The sequence below is a fragment of the Spermophilus citellus genome (assembly GCF_964194105.1).
Source record: "Spermophilus citellus genome assembly, chromosome: 18".
NCBI classification, from domain to species: domain Eukaryota; kingdom Metazoa; phylum Chordata; class Mammalia; order Rodentia; family Sciuridae; genus Spermophilus; species Spermophilus citellus.
Genome location: NC_138200.1, coordinates 56,797,460 through 56,812,412, shown reverse-complemented (window position 1 = coordinate 56,812,412; position 14,953 = coordinate 56,797,460).

The following is a 14,953-nucleotide window of genomic DNA, read 5'->3' as shown; positions in this document are numbered from 1 at the left end:
CCTGGGAGGAAGGACACGGGTGTTTTCCAGGTGAGACCTAAGCTGAGTCTTGAAGGTGGTGCAAGAGTTCTCTGGGATGGGGGGGGGGGGGGGTAGGAAGGAGGAAAAGCTTCCCAGGCAGGAGAACAGCAGGTGTAAATTCCAAGAGGTGGGGAGAGCATTCAGGGAAGCCAAGAGTCCAACAGCTGGGGCCTGGAGAATGGGGTGAAAGAGGAAAGATGTGGCTCAAGAAGAAAATAAGTACAAGGAAAGGAAACCCCCTTGGTTCTTTCTGGGCTGCATCCTGTTCAAACTGGAACATCTCAGGAGATGATTAGTTGAGAATTGAGAAGCTGAGCTGAGACAAGGCTCTCTGGGGGTGGAAGAATAGTGTCCCCAAGGAGAAGGGAGCAGAAGGTGGGAAGAAATGGCCCTGTGGCCACAGCCCTCACTGCCCACTCAAGGATGAGCTAAGAATTGGATAGGACATCTCCCACTTCCTGTCTCCACTGCTACTTAGAGCCACAGGAACATGCTATTTCAACCTCCCAGTTCCCCCACTCAGCCCTGCCAGAAGGTAAGTAGCTACTTCCTACCAGGGCTTGGCAGTGAGCATGGTACTTCATGCAAAATTCATACATTTAAAAAATGATGCCTGAGCACCTTCCATGTGACTATCATATCAGTATAATTCAGACACTGGGGACATGGCCGTGAACAAATAATAAACTTCTCATTCTCAAGGAATTTCTATTCTTGGGATTAGAGGAGAGACAGACAAATCAAATAGATGTGTAATGTCTCAGGAGGTCATAAGTGGTCTAAGAAAAATAAATCCCACTGAAAGGACAGAGAATGATGGAGAGGCGATGGTCAGAAGGGGAGTTATCTGAGCCAAGACTGAGGGGACTGAGAAAGAGGACCACATGGAAATTTGGAGGAAGAATGCATCTAAGGCAGCAGAAGCAAGGACGAGCCAGGGAGGGAATCAAGTCAGGGAGGTTACAGGAAGTCACATCTTCATTGTGCTATTGTAATGATAGTGAGGAACTATTGTTCTCACATTACAGAGATTAAATAGTATGTCCCAAGTCCCAAACATCCCAAGCCACATCTTTTCTTTTTCTTTATTTTTTTTTTCTTTTTCTGGATACTCCCAGGGTCACTCTACCACCTGAGCTATATCCCCCAATACTTTTTATTATTTTTTTAGTTGTTAATGAACCTTTATTTTATTATTGATATGTGGTGCTGAGGATTGAACCCAGTGGCTCACACACGCCAGGCAAGCGCTCTAAGACTGAGCCACACCCCCAGTCCCTTTTTATTATTTTTTTATGTTGAGGCAGGGTCTTGCTGATTGCCAAGTCTATCCTTGAACTTGTAATCCTCCTGCCTCAAGCTCCCAAGTAGCTGGGAGTACAGGTGTGTGCCACTGCACCCAGTTCCTAAACCTTTTCTAGACCAAATGGATTCAAACATAGCCACTGAATCCTCAGTACATGTGCCTTTACTTGCTTCTTCTCTTATATCCTGAAAAAAAAAATCCAGTTTTCCCAAGTCTACACTAGCCCATGATTCCATGCTGGAAAATGTAAAGGAATCATCAAGGACTTGAGCATAGAATTAGCTGCTTTGTTTATAACAGAGAATGACTGGAAACAATAGCTTTTCCCTAATAACAGGGAATAAGCAAATGAAGTTAGAATGCACGTTGGCAAAGCTCTTTAAAAAGACTCTACAGAAGAATGTGCAGTAACATGGGAAATGGTCAAAATATGTCATTGAAACTAAGAAAACAGTTGGAACTCATTTTTGCAATAAACACATAATATGTAAATATAAGCAGAGGCAAGAGACTGGAAAAAAATAGAACAAGATGTTCATAACCACTAACTCAAGGGGTGGGCTTGTGGGTGGTTTTTCTTCATTTTGTCCAGCAGCATTTACTACGATGCATATAAAGGATTTTTGTTTTAAAAAAATTTGCAAGGGCGTGTGTGCACATGGGATTGCTTGCATGCACCCCCAGCTGGCCAGAAGGCTTCCCAGGTTGGCCAGCCATTGGACATGGGGTCTGGGTTCCTCTTGCCCCCAGTCCACTTCCTGGCATGTAGAGAAAGCAAGGCTTTGCTTTTGAAACCCCATCAGAGTCGCATTCAGGTTGGAGATTTCTATAATGAGGCAGCTCCACGGCCTGAGTTGGAAAATTCAAAGCTTTCTGGCAGTGTCTCCTCCCTTCTCAAGGAAGACTTTGCGATACAAAGCTGGGGGTGGCGGGCACTCGCTGCCTGAGCGGCACAGCGGCCAGGGTGCCAGAGCATCAGAGTAATTAGCGCTCGACTTGTCAAAGGGCCGGCTATTTTTAAAAACCTTTCCAACACGTCGCTTTCACAAGGGATTCTAGGAGTCCTTCTCAGTCCACCCAAAGCTTTCAGAAGGCAAATGAACCAATTAATAACTTAATGGAAGTCATCCTGAACTTCAGTGGTAGGCAGACAGACATCCGCTGCCCCTTCCTCTAGATGGAGGAGGGAGCCTTTAAACCAACCAGAACATTCTCACCTGCACCGCCTTTTTCTTTCACCTTGGGAGACACCTGGACCCAAGACACTCACCCAAAGTGAATGAACCCCTATTACAGGAGGCATTTCAGCTGAGGACAAAAGAGCCAATCTGCTGGCACTGCCACTCACCAGTGTGTAAACTTTCTGTACCTCAGTTTCCTCATTTATAAAGCTAGGGATGTAATAGAGGACCCACCTTCCAGGGGGTCAAGGGTCAGGAAATTGTGTCCCTCAGTACTAAATCTGAGATATTTCCTGTCTCTACAAATAAAGTTTTATTGGAACACAGCCATGCACACTCATTTACCTGCCATCAGTGATGGCCTTTGTGCTGTGATGGCCAAACTGAGTCATTATGACAGAGACAACATGGCCCACAAAGCCTAGAATGTTTATCTGGCCCTTCTCAGAAAGTTTGCCAATCCTACTTCTTCAAGTTCAGAAGCAGAACTTGAAATGAGGATTGGGGTCTCAAGGAAATGCTGCCAGGATGAGCCAGTAAGGGAGTGGGGGAAGCAGAACAGCCAAGGAAAAGAGGCCAAGCAAGGGCCTGGTGTCAGGCCAAGTCCCCTGCCTGGTCCTATGGAGCACTTCCGGGTCCCTTGCAGGTAAAGGGGCTCAGGCAGTCCCTAAAGATGGCAGCAGGTGTGCTGCTAGAAGCAAAGCTCACAGAAGCTGAGGGGGGTGTTCAGAACCTGCGACAGGGATTTGAGGGGTTCTGGGTGGAGCTCTGATGCACTGTGCCTGGACGTTCACTGCTGTTCCTGCATATCAAGCCTCCCAAGCAGGAGTCCTGCGTTACATACTTCATGGGCATTGCGATGAAACCACTCTCTCAGAGGCAGGAAGCATGTGATGCCCACTTGATGCTGAGAAATAAATGAGATCATGTCCCCTCAGTGCTGAGCACAACCCCATGGAAAGTGGTAAAGGGAAGCTACATGGATCATGTTGTTGCCATGGTCTGAATTCTGGGGACACGAGGGTCATTGGTGAATCCAGCATGTAACACTGGAAGGACCTTCACCAGAGCCCTAGTGGGTGCTCCTACCAGGGAGGGCAGAAGAAGAGGCTCAGGAGGAGACTTGGAGGAGCAATGGGAGTTAGCAGGCTGGGGAAGGAGCTTCCTAAGACAGGTCACAGCCCACACGACAGCTGGGCCTCCTGGCAAGCTCCAGGAGTTTGGTATGGACGGAGTGAAGGCCAAGAGAGGTGGGGAGGAGAGGGGCCGGAGGGGTGGGAAGCCCTAGGTGAAGGCGAACCATGGGTGTGGTTCAGTGTCGAGATTTCCATGAGGAGTTTCGTGGTTGGGCTGGTTTTGTGGAAAGCTTGCCCTGGTTTTGGTTGGAGTGTCACCTGAAGAACAAAGACTAGAGGTGGGGAGGCGGGGGAAGCCCTTGCAGCTGCCCACACAATTAAAGCCTGAGGTGTGGGTGGCTGATGCCACAGCCTGCAATGTTGAGCAGCAGTCACAGGACTGAAGTGGCCCTGCTCTGGCTGTGAGTGACCTTCAGTTCCAGGCAGCAGAGAAAAGGGGAGGACAAAGGTAGAGCTGCTAGACAAAGACCGGCAGCTGGTACCCAGAGCCCCAGAGGCCTCCAGGGCCAGCATAGAAGCTGGCAGAGACATAGGCCAGCTGTCTCTGTCCTCTGGGCCAAGCCAAGGGTGTTTGGCCTCCTGAGCTCCACCTTGGGGAGCAGTGTTGACCCCATTGTTCTGACATGTTCAGAGTCACTGTCCTCCCAGTGCCGTCTGGTTTATCAAAGGAGTCTGGTACATAGAGGCTGAGTCACAGCAGGAAGACCAGCACCTTGTCCTGGATGGTTCAGGCCCCAAAGAACCTGTGTATCTATTTCCTTTGGTCCTAAGCCCTGAAGCATCCAAGTGTCTATCCTTTGTAATTGCAAATCTCTCTCTCTCTCTCTCTCTCTCTCTCTCTCACACACACACACACACACACACACACTCCACAGTTCTTTAAGTTCTACCAAAGATTCATTCCTTTAGTCCTCCTGGGAGAAGGAGGGTGCAATACATTAAGTCACCAACACCTTAGTGTGAATTTACTAATCAGATTCTTCCCTCTGCATTAGCCAGGCGTTAAGAAAGATATCAAGCATTTAAGGGGAAAGGTTGCTGAAAAGAGATGGAATAGTGGGAGCGGGAGATAAATAGAGGAGAAGCCAATCCTGGTCAGCCCGATGCTCTTAGTCAGGGGTCAGCAAACTTGATCTGGAAAGGGCTGGACAGCCAGGTGCCTTGGCACACACCTGTAATCCCAGTGACTTGAGAGGCTGAGATGGGAGGATTGCAAGTTTCAGGCCAGCCTGGGAGACTTAGCAAGACCCTGTCGAAAAATAAAATAAAAGAGGGCTGGAGATGCAGCATAGTGGTAGAGCCCCAGGTTCAATCCCCAGTACAAAAACAAATAAATATATATGGAAAATGTAGAAGCATCAACCTTTCCAGCTTCGTGGGGCCATCCAACCTCTTGCACGACCTCTGAACTCTGCCATCATAGCACAAAACAGTCACAAACATTAAATCAAGGAGTGGGGGTGGCTGCGCTCCCATAAAACTTTACTTATGAACACTAAAATATGAATTTCATCAATTTTCACAAAATATGCTTGTTAAATTTCCCCAACCATTCGCAAATATAAAAGCCACAATTTGCAGGCCACCACACAAACTCAGGAGGAATCTGAATCACCTGCTGGCCGAGATTTGCTAACCCCTGGTCCTTTCCCATGTTATCCAAAGGGCCTCTCCTCAAGGACAAGCCCGGGGTCTGTCTTTGCTGAGTGCCATCCTTGCTTTCCCTTCTCCAGGCTTTGCCCTGCATGCTTTGTCCAGGGTCCCTGGGGATCTGCTCTCAAGTGTGGATGCGATGACAGGGTGACAAACGGGCTGATGTGCAGGCAAGGCACTGGTGACAGGCTGCTGCAGAGTGCTGGCCTAGGGTTCATGCCAGTTGACTGAGAAGCAAGCCTTGGTGGTTCCATCTGCTGCCCATCCTGAGCCCACACCTGACATATCGGGCCTTGTGGGGTCCATCTGTCAGGTTCCCGGGACATTCTCTCAAACTACCAGGGCTGCTATTATTATTATTATTATTATTATTATTATTATTATTATTATTATTATTACCATCTGACTTTAGGCATATTGTTCCCATTATTAAAACAACACTCACTTCTTGTTCTGTACCAGGTGCTGTGTAAATGTTCTGGCTAGTGTTCACCAAGTGGGCCGGCTCAGGTGACAAACCTGATTGGCACTTTGTGCACTCAGGAAGTCCCGGCTGCAGTGCAATTATCATCTTCAATTTATGCGTGAGAAAACGGAGGCTGGAGAAGTTGAACACACACGGTGGCAGGTCTGTCTGGCTCTCAAACTGGGTTCTCTGCCACCCACTGGGCTCCCCTGCCTTTCCCTGACTCACAGCCCCCAGCAAGGTTGGATTCAGATCACAATTCTTCAGATGCGGAAATAGAAACTCTGAGGAGAGGTCTCGGGCCACGTTCATCAGCTGATACAGGCAGGGCTGGAACGCTCTGCAGGCGCCCAGTGCAGAGTAGCTGGAAGCACCCCATGAAAATGCACATGGGGTCCTAGACTGAAGGACTGGGCCCCCAAGTAGTGAGAGACAAATTCTGGCCTAAGAGCATGTCGTAAATCAACTGTAAAAGCAGGGCTGAGATGGGGACTGTCATGCAGGTCAGTTCTTGAAGGTGGCTCCCAGGGGGAGCCTGTAAGGAGGGAGAGAGAAGGCTGTTCAGGGGAAGAAGCCAAGCAAGGGTGTGGGTCCCCCAGAAGTCTGGCCTCAGCCTGATCCCCAAGGGCACTCTGTAACATGAGGCCAGGGCCAGGCCTCTATCTCCGATTGGCTCTGGGCTGTCCCATGGTGGAGGTGGGAAGAACATTTCTGGGCTCAGTGACAATTCTCCAGAGAATGGGGCAGCTGTGAGCCTCAGCTCCCAACACTCACAGCAGCTGGGAGATGGACACTGCTATTAGAAGGACCTGGGCAGGGCGCCATTGGCATCTCTAGGAGCAGGAGACCCGGGAAGCCCAGATATCACTAACCAGCTCTGCAACTCCTGCAAAACCACATGGCCTTCCCTTTCCTGCCCTGGGCTGGCCCAGGCTTCTGGCTCCTATGTTCCATCATCAGCAACCACAGCCAGATCTGAAAGCACCAGGAGGCGCCCAGCCCTGCTTGGCCTCTTCCTGCTTGACCCCTGCCTGTGGCCTGCCTGTGAGGGGATTCCCAGTGACGCCATCAGGAAGGCAGAGGGGAAGAGGTCTGAGCCAGGCCTGGGGCATAATGAATGAGGTGGGAGGCCAGTGCCAGGCCACTCCTCCTCACCAGAAGGCACTGCGGCCCCCAACAGGGCTAGCAGCTGCCCTCCTGAGGGAGCCCAGGCAGGCTCACTGCCTGCGCTTTATTGCCAGGAGCTGAGCTGCCAGGTGCATGCACAGGGTCACTGCTAGAGCTTCCAGAGGGGTCCTGATTCTATTCATGGAAACATCCTCGCTCCCGCCTTCATTCATTCTTTCATTCATTCAACGATTATTCACTGAGCACAGAAGGGGCACAAACTGAAGAGCCGGGCAAGGCAATAAGTAAAACAGACAAGGTCCCCACCTATTTCTGGAGGGGGAGACAGCAAAGGGCTGGGCGCAGCTGGGTCACAAATTCACTCAGATGGATGGAGGGTGGGGTGAGGAGATACTTTGAACTTGCGACTTATGGTCCTTGACAGCTTGTCCACCTTAGCAAGAGCTCCTTCCTCCCAGGTGAGATGAGGGATGGGGGACTTGAAGAGTGAGACCAAGGATCCCTTCAACCTTGATGCTGTCACCTCTCCTGATGGCTGTGGGGCAGGGATGCTGCAGGGTAAGGGAGGGCACCACAAGTCCCTAAGGCAACGAGTGCAGGAGGCCAGGCCCAGTGCAGTGGTGCAGGGCCCTCGTTCAGCTACCACAGTTCCCACACTTACCTCTCCCACCCAGACCTTGGCTCCAAGCTCTTCATCTATGAACCCACCTGCCTGGTCCACACCTTCCCTTAGATGGTGATTTCGTTTCTAACAAATATGCCATTGTTATATTTTAGTGGATTAAACAACAGAAGTTCATTTCTCCCCATTCTGGAAGATGGGAAGTCCAAGGTCAAGGTACCAGTAGGTCTGGTGTCTGATGAGGAACTGTGTGCTGGTTTGAGGATGGTGCTCTTCTCATATCCTTGGAGGTGAGGGTGGTGAGGGAAGGAAGGAGGAAGGGGGGAGGGAGAGAGAGACAGACAGACAGACAGACAGACCTGTGTCTTCTCTGCATTTTATAAGAACATTAATCTTCTGGGGGGTGGGCTGGGGTTGTGGCTCAGTGGTAGAGCGCTTGCCTAGCATGCATGAGACACTGGGTTCGATTCTCAGCACCACATACAAATAAATTTTTAAAAATGTCCATCAACAACTAAATATATATATATATATAAATCTTCTCGGGGATCTACCCTTTTGATCTCTTTACCACCCAAAGACTTTGCCTCCAATACCATCACATTGGGGATTAGGCCTCACCAGATAGATTTTTGCAGGGACATAGACACAGAAGATTGATTCAAAGCAAACTCAAACTCAACACATCCAACAAAACTCCCTCCTAGATGAAGTCCCCGGCCAGCATCCCCCTTCCCAGGTACCCACACCCTTGAGGTATTTCCTTCCCCTTCTCCTTCTATCTTCAGCTCATCACCAAATCCCATCTGCTGCCTCAATAGCTCCTGACCACTTCGGTCCACAGGCACTGCCCCCGCCCCCCGCAAAGTCCAAGGCACACCCGTCTCTCCTGGACAGCTACAGGAGTCACACAGCTGGTCTCCCTGTATCTACTGAAATTCCTCTGTGGTTACCCCCAAAAGAGCCAGAGGAAGCCTATAAAAAGGCAACTCTGGTCACATTTGTTCCCCAAAGAAAATGCTTTTGACAGCTCCCAATTCCTTGGGATCTGACCCTGCCATCTCTCTTGGTCACCCCTGCCCCATGTCACCAACCCCACTGCACTTCCAGTCCCTCTGGCTTTCCTACAGGCCCTCCTCCATGGGGCCTCTGTATACCTGTTCAAATTCCCAGAGTGTCCACTCTCAGGCGGCCTCATTAATGCTAGCTAAGGTCGGATCCCTGTCATACCTTCTGGTTCTGTTTATATATTGATTGTCTGGGTGGATCAATGTCTGCCTTCCCCACTGGACTTTTAAACTCCTGAAGGGAGGGACCATTTCTGTTTGTACTAACCACTGAATCCTTAGGACTTAGTACAGTACCTGGCACAAGGTAGGTGATTAACAAATATTTTTGATTATAACTAATGAGCACAATTTTTAGAAAATCCATAATTGTTGTCTTTATCTATTAGCATCTCATCCTAATATCCTGCCACATACTGGAGACTCCTGGAAATGGGATACTACCCCTCTAGGGACACTTATTCCATCCTGGGTATAAGGATCCAAATTCCAGGCCACCAGGAAGTTCTGTTCTGGCAGGAAGTGGAGCAAATTTGTTTGCAAATCAAGCCCAGGGCTCCCTGCCAGGTGCCTTAGCAGAGCCAAGCCAGCCTCGTCCTGAGGCCCTGCAGATTTCGATTCATTTGCTGCCATACTTCCTTCAGTCCCTCTTGCTTGGACCTTGTCTTTCTCTACCTCCTCCACCTCCTTAATTTTTTTTTAATTTATTTACTGGTGCATCTTAATTACATAGTAGGATGCCTCCTGCCATATCATGTTACATGTTTATAACATAATTTGGTCAATTTTACTCCACCCTTTTCCTTACTGCGCTGTCTCACCGCATGGAAACAGAACATCGGCTTCCAGCTCAGAGAAGATCCAGCAACTTGTACATTTACAAAGCAAGTTGGTGGGTCCAGAATCCAGTTATTCTAAGGCTTCACCTGAGAATAAAGAGCAGAAAGGTAGCCAACATCCCCCTTCTCCGTATAGCCCCATGCATCACGTTATTGAGTCATTACCACAATCTTTCTATGCCAGCTCTGTGAGGGTGCTCCTTTCACAAAAGAAGAAACTACAGCCTGGAGAGGTTACAGAGAACCTAGAATCCCTGCCTGCTGCAATGACACTCGCCTGTCATCCCATTGACTCGGAAGACTGAAGCAGGAGGATTGCAAGCTGTTGCCAGTCATAGCAACTAAGCAAGATCTTATGTCAAAATAAAAATAAAAAGGGCTGGGAATGCAGCTCGGTGGTAGATCATCTGTGGCTTCAATTTCCAGTACCGAAAACTTAAGAGGGAGCAGGGGAAAACCTAGAATTCATTTACCAGATTAGGGATCAGTAAACCATGTCCCACAGGTCAAATCTGGTCCAGCATACAGTTTTCTAAAAGAAGTTTTATTAAAACGGAGCCATGTGGTTGCTCTTCTGCTACAATGGCAGAGCTCCTACAGCCTGCAAAGCCAAGAGAAGGGTTTACTACCTGAAACTTTACAAAGTAATGTGTGCCAACCCCTGTCTGGGGCTCCCCCTTTTATAAGTGGACTCATTGGTTGAAGTGTTTTTTCACCTAACTTACAGCAAACATGTCCTGTCACCTGCTTGAGTTGTCCCTGTTGATCACCCAGCATTAGAGGTATCAATAATGCCACCACAGCTGCCTCTGAGGGAAATCCATCCCTCCCTGCACTGTCCACCACTCCCCTAATCCCTGAGTCCAGCCACAGCTGACCAGACCAAGGGATGAGCTCCTGACCCTTGGTGGCATGCACAGCTAGACAGCAGCCCACGATGGGGACTCTAGACCAATCACATTCTTCTCTTGGGAATCTGGAATAGTGCAATGGAGAGGCCACTCCCCATGAGGGGAAATGAAAGCTGTAGAATCTTGAGGAGAGTTTGAGGCCGGTGATGGTGAAAGGTCAAGATTGAGAGAGACAAGCTGGTCAAGGGAGAAGACGGCAAAATCGCTATAGAGGGGGACAGGATCTGAGAAGGAGTGGCCCTGCCTGATGCTCTAAGAGGAAAAAGGTTCCTGAAGGTACTCCAATTCCAGGTCCCATGAGGACAACAGTGGATTATCAGGATTGCAAACAAAACAAAAGCAAATTACCATGAATGGGTTTAAACACTAGTGAGTATATACTGACTCCTCTAACTGTGAAGTCCTAATGTACTACTTCAGGCTCAGCTAGATCCAGCAATTCGAATGTCACTTCTGCCCCCATGTCTTATAGTCTCTCTGCCCAGCCTTTTGCAATATTGGTTTCATCCTTGATCTGCACACTGCCCTCTCCCATCTCTGGCCACTCTAGATTCTTCACTCAATCTTAAGATGGCTGCAGCAATTCCATATCCAATAGCTTCAGTCTAGATGGTCTGCAATTAGAGGGAAGCCCAGCTACTCTTTCACGTTTGGGGATATGAGCTCTCATTGCCTATCCCTGAACCAGTTGCTTTGGCAGGTGGGGATGGGGGACACCAGTTACATCAGACTTCCCATCACTTGCCTTCAGTAGCAATGTTTGCTGATTTTGTTCCGGGTCCTGCATCACCCTTCACACACATAACCTCTCTTAATGTTCACAGATGCCTCCAAGGCAGTTACAAGGATACTCTCCATTCTACCAATGAGAGAATCAAAGCTCAGAGAGGGTAGGCACTTTGCCCAGAGTCACAGAGCCAACATAGGGCAGAACTGCTGGTAAGTAGCAGATCCAGGCGCTGAAAGGGACCTGTGGGATTTTGGAACCTGAACTCTCAGCCCCTGCATCCCCGCCTGTTGAGGGAGAGGGACTCAATAGCCCCTACTGCTGGTGTGGCTACCCGGAGGTATTTAGTCCACAGATCTCAGTCTTCAGACTGAGTTACTCAAAAGTTCTGCTCCTACCTACCTCTGGGTTCCTTAGGACTCTCTATTCTCCCCACCACCTCGATCCGTTTCCATGGAAACTGCTGGGCTCCTGCATCCCTTTCATCCTCCTTTCTGAGAAGCGAGGCCAGCTCTCTGCACCCTGGTAGCCAGACCTGACCATTATAAAGACCAAAGAAGCAATATCTGAAAGAAACATTTGCAGGAAGAGGGAGGTACCAGGTTCTGATTTCTTTTCTTTGATGTGCTCCAAAATAACACCAGGTGCTCTGAGGAGCTCTGCCAATTACCGCATCCCAGTGGATACTGGCTGGAAGGTTGTATGTCATGGTTCTCCAGTGTCTCACCTTTCCGTAGTCAGCAGGCCTCCCTCCCTCCCTCTCTGAGGAGCGAGTCTGGGGGCCAAGGGCAGAGGGTCAGGGGGGCCAGTCTCTTCGCCAATCTTTGGTACAGCACCTGGGATGCAGTCAGTGGGCAGGGGGTACACAATGAGGAGGTGCCCACTCTGCCCTATATAGAGAAGGGACAAACCAGCCACAGGGGAACCGGGGGACACCCCTGGAAACAGTGCATATGGTGTCACTCCTTGCCACTGGGAGGGCTTCTATGGCCCTAGTGGCCAGGGTCTGTGGAGAACTTTATAGATACTGCCTAGGAACTTGGTACCTGGCCCACAAGGATGCCATAAACCCCAGGATCCTGGAGGAGCCAAAGTATTCTTGATGTTCCTCCCTGCCAGACCTTGACTGGGGTTCCTCTCCCTGAGCCCTGGTTTCCTCCTCTTTAAAATTGGCCCCATAGATAGACCGTGTGAGGACCAACAAAGCAGAATACCCGAAAGCCCCATGGAAAGGCGTCCTCATGATCATCACCTGTCACCCTCGCCAAGTTGTTGTCATGGTTATGAAAGGGAAGTCCTAGAAGAGGAGCAAAACCTCAGGCATCTGAAAAGACTGAACAAGAGCCTCCATTCATTAAGATGTGAACATAAAGAGTCGTGTTGTTGTTGCCTACACTGCTTCAAAGTGCACCTCCCCTTCCTACCACTTCAGGATTCCTTCCCTGTTTTCCCTCTCACATGTGGTCATTTAAATGTGGTCTGCCTGGCTTAAAACTCCAGACTCTTCTCTGTGCAATGCTCTCCCCTCCCCCACTGCAAATTGGCTGGCTCCCAGATGTCCCCTCCCAGGTGGAGAGAAGCTGGGGCTGGGAGGAAGAGAGGGAGGAGCTTTTCTCAACTATGAGGACACCTGTGGTTTGTAGGAGCATCCTCAGTTCTGGCTACAGCTAGAGGTGGAGGAGGTGCTGTGGTTCCAATGTGCTGAAATTTTGTTAACATTTTAACAGGATTAAGAGAGTGGGAAATTCGATTAGAATTCATATGCTGATGGTATGTGGAGATGGAAGTCAGTAGGGTTAGGTGAGGTCATGAGGGTGGGGGCTGATGGCAGAATTAGTGGCTTAAGGGCTGGGGATGTGGCTCAAGCGGTATCGCGCTCGCCTGGCATGCGTGCGGCCCGGGTTCGATCCTCAGCACCACATACCAACAAGGATGTTGTGTCCGCCGAGAACTAAAAAATAAATATTAAAAATTCTCTCTCTCTCTCTCTCTCTCTCTCTCTCTCTCTCTCTCTCTCCTCTCTCACTCTCTCTTTAGAAAAAAAAAAGAATTAGTGGCTTAATAAGAGGAGGAGGAGAGACTCAAGCAATCATGCTTGCTCTGTATCCCCCCGTGATGCCCTTAGTCATGATATTACCCCCACTAGATGCCAGCACCGTGTTCTTGGACTTCCCAGCTTCTAGAACCATGAGCTAAGTGGACCTCCTCTTCATGAATGACTTGGTCTATGCATTTTACTACAGCAACCAACAGACAAGGGCCTCTGCATGTTGGAGGAAAGGTCTTCTGGGAGCAGTTCTCAGCTCCACCTTAAACAGGGTCCCCGCCAGCTGTGGAGTCGGGCTTCGCCCCTCCTCTGCACTCTGTGCACCTTTCCCAGGAGCCCCTGCAACCTCCGAGGGCTGCAGAGGACTGTGGCCACTTCATCTTCGTTCTAGACACAGGACAAGACAGTCTGGGCTGCTTCCTCAGGACTCCAGACAGTTTTAAGTCAGGAACAAGCGTGTCTGCCTTCACATGTGGCCCAAACCCAAATCCTGCTCAGCCCAGGCTGCCTGGGTCCAGGTGGGCTCATGTGGCCCGCTCTCTGTAGTAGCCCTGGGAACTGGAGAGGTTCGCTGGCTTCAGAGAAGCCATAAAGAAAGCCCTCTGTGGGCCTCAGCTGGAGGTTGGAGGGGGAGGAGTGCCGAGCAGGAAGCAGACAGGAGGTGACTGCCTCCCAGCTTCCAGGTGTGGTCTAAGTGCCACTGTCTCAGAACAACAATAGAAAGCCCTCCCGGTGGCCTGCTTTCATAATAATACCTACCTTTTCATTAAGCCTTGCCAGCAGCCAGGAGTCTTGCTAGTTAACCCCTTAACTCTATTATTTTTGATCCTCCCATGACTTTGTAAGACTAGTATTATTATCATCACCTCTATTTTTACTAAGGTTCAAAGGTGTTACGTAACTTACAAAGCCTCACAACAAGTGAGTTTTAAACCCACAGCCATCTGACTCCAGGGCATGAACTTGTAATGCCTACATGTGACTGCTTCTGCAGGACCCAGCTTGGGGACAAAGGGGCTGGCTGGGGCTCTTCAGTCCTCCCTGAGCATGTGTCCTTAAAAGCTGGGGATGGGCCCCCCAGCAACAGACTCCAGGGATGCATCCACCATGAATGATGCAGGACTGTCAATGAAGAGTTTGCAGGTCACAGTGGCCACCCTGGAGTGATACCCAGGACCATCTTTCCCTAGTAGGAAGCAGGGCATTGGCTTGATCCTTAGAGGGCCAGGGGTGAGCTCTCTCACCTAGGGACCTGGGCAGGGGAGGGGACTGGAGAATATTGAGAGGAGCCTGAATGACAGATGTCAAAACCCAGAGGCTGCAGCCTGGTCCCTTGAGGAACTATACTGCATAGTGGTCAAGAGCTCACGTTCTAGAGAAGTCATCTGTCTCAGCCTCTCCCCTGGGACTTGATTTAGTGTTAGCCCTTCCTTGGAATTTCTTGCTAAGCTCACCACCAATCACTGGTTTCATGAAGGGCAGCAGAAGCACTAACATTTAATCCTCAGAATCATTCTAAGAGGTAAACATCCATGTTCCCATTTTGCAGTCAAGAAAACGAGGTACAGACAGATTGTGTAATTTATCCAAGGTAGGAAGCAGGGCATTGGCTTTGATCCTTAGAGGGCCAGGGGTGAGCCAGGGATTCAGACCAAGTAACCTCATTCTAGAGTGCTTACTATCAACCACTGAACCATTTGTCTCCCCAAAGGCAAAGTAAGGAGCCCATGACTTTGGTGAATTTCTCAGCCCAGGATCCCCCCCCCCCCCCCCCGCCCAAGAGGGAAGTAATGGGAGCATCCATTGAGGTCCTTCCTAGTCTGTACCTGGAAGTAACTCTAAACACCTG